The sequence below is a fragment of the Neomonachus schauinslandi genome, chromosome 16, assembly GCF_002201575.2.
Source record: "Neomonachus schauinslandi chromosome 16, ASM220157v2, whole genome shotgun sequence".
Lineage (NCBI taxonomy): Eukaryota > Metazoa > Chordata > Mammalia > Carnivora > Phocidae > Neomonachus > Neomonachus schauinslandi.
Window position 1 is genome coordinate 2,577,234 of NC_058418.1, and position 5,522 is coordinate 2,582,755.

Sequence of the window (5,522 nt, forward strand, 5' to 3'; positions counted from 1 at the left end):
TCCCCAGTGACTTTTATACTAGGAAGCACTAGCTGAGAGAGGGGGATGGATTGGTTGATGTTTTAAAGCAAGCATTGGGTTCAGCCTGCATTCGATTTCCTAGAGCAGTGCTGGCCAGCAGAACCTATGGTAAGGACGGAAACCGTTTAGGTCTATTGTCCAGTGCAGTAGCCAGCAGCAGCATGTGGTAACTGGGCACTTGACAGGAGGTTAGTGCACCCCAGGAACTGCATTTTTTTTTTCAAGATTTTATTTGAGCGAGAGAATGAGAGCGAGAGAGAGCGAGCACATGAGAGGGGGGAGGGTCAGAGGGAGAAGCAGACTCCCTGCCGAGCAGGGAGCCCGATGCGGGACTCGATCCCGGGACTCCAGGATCATGACCTGAGCCGAAGGCAGTCGCTTAACCAAATGAGCCACCCAGGCGCCCCAGGAACTGCATTTTTGACCTTTCTCAGTTTGAATGACTGAAACTGCCACATGGGTAGTGGGTAATGGGTAGTGATGACCATACTGGGCAGCATAGTCCTACAGACATTTGGGTAGTTGAGGAGTCCCCTCATTTTTCTCATTCTTGTACCTACTCAATATTTCACTCAACAGACATTCACTCAACGACCTCCTTTTCAATGCTGACAAGCATGCCATGGTAGATAGCAGAAAACACATGGTCGTGGGCCTTGCCCTGGTGGCTCTGCATTCTCCTCAGGGAGATGACAAATCTGAGATGTATAAAAGTAGTGTTGTCATGAACGCTATGAAGGAAACTCTGGGTTGTGGTAGAAAAACAAGGGTGATCAGGGTGGTAACAGAAGGCATGTCTGACATGGTGACGTTGGTCTTGAGTCCCAAGGAGGCTGGAAGGAGGAGTCCATGTATCAGGAGGGGAACATGGACAGTGACAAGAGACAAAGTGTAGAGTATTCTAAGGAAGTTGGAGTAGCATGTGTAAAGGCCCCGAGGTTGGACTGCCAAGCTCTGTATTGCCCCTTCCAGGCATTGAAATAGAGCATTTCATTAGAACACTCTCCACCTTATTCAGTATTCTGGAGATGAGGTCAGAAAGGTAAGCAGTGGGTTCCCCCCTTGTACCCTGGAGAAAGACTTTAGGCACATTTTAGCAGAAATCCTCTTGGATTCCAAGGAATCCTACCTACTTTGGGAAGTTGGTCAAAAGCTATATATTCAGGACTTTATATTACCAACTTCACATCTAAACAATGCATATTTATTTTATTTTTATTTTTATTTAAGATTTTTTATTTATTTATTTGAGAGAATGAGAGAGAGAGAGCCCATGAGAGGGGGGAGGGTCAGAGGGAGAAGCAGACCCCCCGCCGAGCAGGGAGCCCGATGCGGGACTCGATCCAGGGACTCCAGGATCATGACCTGAGCCGAAGGCAGACGCTCAACCAACTGAGCCACCCAGGCGCCCTAAACAATGCATATTTAAAAGCATTCTATCTCTCTCTCTTGCAGGCTCAAGAAAGAGTTGTACGACATAGTGAAGGGGGAGCTGCAGGAATTGCAGAAGAGGGGGTCCTTTCTAAGAGTCAAGTGTAAATGGGATTTCAATGACCTTGAGGACAAATGGTGGTGGTGATCCAATGAGGAGGTGCCATGGCTTCACCATGGGACGGTCTTGGATTAGAACCACCGGGAGATTGTTCAGGTGTCCCTGTTCATGGGGACAAATGAGCTGTTCCCTCCAGAGTGCTTTTCTGCCCTTTTGCTGTAGGCAGCATATTAAATACCCAATCTCCAGATTTCTAATCTAATTCTACATTTGGCCCCAAGACCCTACATTGGCTTTGCCTCAAGTTTCCTTTTGTCCTTCTTGGTGTAATGTCTTTCTCAGATGTTAAGAGGATTCAATAAAGCAAAGGATATTAAAAATACCTTGAGAAAGCCTAAAGCCTCATTTCCTGTGGATAGAGAGATGGGATAGATGTGACTCTAATTCCATAGTTATCCTACTGTGGATAAACCAGCCAGATGGAGATCCAGAACCACTCCTAATATGCAAAAATAGACCCCATTTTGGCTTTTGCATCTACCTTTGAATGATCTATGGCTGTGCTATATATAAAATGTATTTTACCTACCTGAAAACAGGAACCATGGATCCTACACAGGATATAATGTGAAATTAATGTGCTTCATGGGAATGCATATGCGGATAGGAGCTCACTACGATTTTCTCTCCCTTGCCACCTTATTCAATAAGCAAAAGCCATCAGAAGTCTTAAGGAACAGTTGGATATTCATTTTATTTTGCATTTTGTAGCTTCTAAAACCTTTGTGGTATGTCTCAGTCCTCATCAGAGCCCTATAGGTGGGGGCATTCCTACTTGACGAAGAATTTAAAAACAAAAGACCCTGAGGGTGATCATGGTATCTCCTCTGCTAGGTAAGTATAGGGGAAGGGAGAGAAATCTGAAGGGGGAGAAATCAGAGAGGGAGATGAACCATGAGAGACTATGGACTCCAGGAAACAAACTGAGGGTTTCAGAGGGGACGGGGGTGGAGGGATAGGGTAGCCAAGAGATGGGCATTAAGGAGGGCTCGTGTTATGATGAGCACTGGGTGTTACAAGCAACTAATGAATCACTGAACACTACATCAAAAACTAAGGATGTACTATACAGTGGCTAACTGAACACAAGAAAGATACTGAGGGTGAATGCTTTATAACAGATCACAGAAATAGTAAGTCAAATAATGGAACTTGGAATCCAAGTCTTCTAAGAGCCAACATGCCTTATGAAAGCCAGTGGGGTCTTTTAGTACATTGAATGAATGCCATGATCCTTCTATCCATCCATCTTCCCTTATCCATTAAATATAAGTGAAACCTAGATCCTTGAAATACTTCATTCTCTTCCTGCTGCACTTTTATCATTCATTGTAGATGAAAACTGGGATAGATAGTGAGTGGGGAGAGGTGTATTAACTAACTTGGAAAATCTTGAGGGAGAGATTTTTAAAAATCAAAGGTTTAGACTGCTTTAGTCACCATGTCGTGACTTTAGTTACTGCTGAGTAAAATGGTATCATGTCATTTCTGATAATCTGACAACTTGTTAACCCCAAATCCAAGATAAGCCCAAAGTTTCTTGTTTCTTTATAATGCAGGGATATTTTTCTGTGAGTGTTGGATATACAAATTCTCTATTATCCTCATAATATTTTAGGAATTCTAGAATTCCTGAATTTGCCATGGAATTAATTCAGTCGTAGCAAAGGATCTTAACCCTTGGGTATTCTTAGAGTGTTGTTTTATTTCAAAGCCATGTGAGGCCAAAGTGGCTTTCTAGAGGAATCAATGATATGTCTACCCACCCCTGCCCCAGGAAGGGGAATTGAGGGTTCAGGAAAGGAAGAGATGGCATCGAAGGGATTTGTATGAGCTGTGATTGCTGAGCTCCTTCCCCAGGCTCACTACAAGTTATGAAACCCACCACCCAGCAAGGAACGATTCGCTTGTGGCCAATCGCACACTAACTGCAAGTCTGTGATCCTGGGGAAGACCTACCCACCCACTTTTTTCACACCTGCTACTTTGCCATCATAAAAGCGTGGGTAGGTGTGGCCAGGGCTAGGGAGTGGCTGGGGGTAAGGCCGAGGTAGTGTGTAGTTGAGGTTAGAGAGCAGGGAGAACCCCGTCTGTGATGTGACGGGGGAGCTGTGGTTGAGGAAATGATCCCCTGAGTGGAATTTGGTGAGACAAATAGATTCTCTCCAGAATGGCTTTTGATGATGGCACCACTGCTTCTTAGCTAGTGACTTACACCCTTTAAGTCGATTTTTCTCATTACAACATGGGTCTAATAGCACTAATCTCAGGTTTTGCAAAAATTATACAAAATAACTTGTAAAATGCTCAGTGTGTGGTAAATAGCTATAATGTTGCTCTTAGGTTAATAATCTCCTTCAATCCTGTCATCTCAAGATCCTCTCTTGCAAACTAGATGCTTTATGGCTCAGTTCTTTATCTGCACATCCTTCCCCCTCTTTTCTACTGACCTCTACTTTTTTTTTTTTTCAGGATTGAATGGATCTAAGGCAGCTTTATTTTTTTTAACCCTTCAGATTGCTATTATTTTTAATTTTATTATGTTAGTCACCATACAATACATCATTAGTTTTTGATGTAGTGATCCACGATCCATTGTTTTCGTATAACACCCAGTGCTCCATGCAGTACGTGCCCTCCTTAATACCCATCACCGGGCTAACCCATCCCCCCTCCCCCCTCCCCTCTAAAACCCTGTTTGTTTCTCAGGTCCATAGTCTCTCATGGCTCATCTCTCCCTCCAACCCCCCCCCTCTCATTTTTCCCTCTACTTTTGAGGGAAAGAGGTTTGAGATTATGGGAAACTGTTGGAACGCCTCTTAGTGGGTGGGAATGGATGTCCCCTTAACATAATTGTTGCTAGGGCAGTAAGTTCTTTGGTTTTTCCAGCTGGTCTTTCTCTCAGAAACCCTGGCAGGATCTCCTCCTCCTTCTCCACAGATGGCTTGATGTGACTTTCTCAATCTTTCTCTTGTGATGTTTGTGGTAAGCTGGACATAACAAATTCACTATTTAGCCATTTTGTTTTATTTTATTTTTTTTTTTAAGATTTTGACAGAGCATGCACACAAGCAGGCGGAGCATCAGGCAGTGGGAGAGCGAGAAGCAGACACCCCGCAGAGCAGAGTCCGATATGGGGCTCAATCCCAGGACCTTGGAATCATGACCCGAGCCAAAAGCAGACACTTAACTGGCTGAGCCGCCCAGGCGTCCCTATTTAGCCATTTTAAAGTGAACAGTTCTGTGACATTAAGTAGATTCACACAGTTGGGATGCCTGGGTGGCTCAGTCGTTAAGCATCTGCCTTTGGCTCAGGTCATGATCCCAGAGTCCTGGGATTGAGTCCTACATCAGGCTCTCTGCTTGGCGGGAAGCCTGCTTCTCCCTCTTCCTCTGCCCCTGCTTGTGTTCTGTCTCTTGCTGTGTCTCTCTGTCAAATCAATAAAATCTAAAAAAAACAAAAAAAACAAAAAAACTTCACACTGTTGTGCAACCCTCAGCACCATCCATCTGTGGAACTTTATCTTCCCAAATTAAAGCTCTGTCCGCATTAAATACTAACTCCCATTTCCTATTCCCTCAGTCCCTGGAACCACTATTCTACTTTGTCTCTATGAATTTGACCACCCTAGGTACCTCATAAAAGTGGGATCATACAGGGGCATCTGGGTGGCTCAGTTGATTAAGCATCTGACTTCCAGCTCAGGTCATGATCTCAGGGTCCCCAGATTGACCCCCATGTTGGGCTCCATGCTCCGTGGGGAGCCTGCTTCTCCCTCTGCCTCTACCCCCTGCTCATGCTTTCTCTGTCTCTGTCTCAAATGAATAACTTTTTTTAAAAAGTGGGGTCATACAGTATTTATCCTTTTGTTGACTGACTTATCTCACTTGGCATAATGTTCTCAAGGTTCATCTGTGATATGGCAGGTGTCTGAATTTCCTTGTTTTT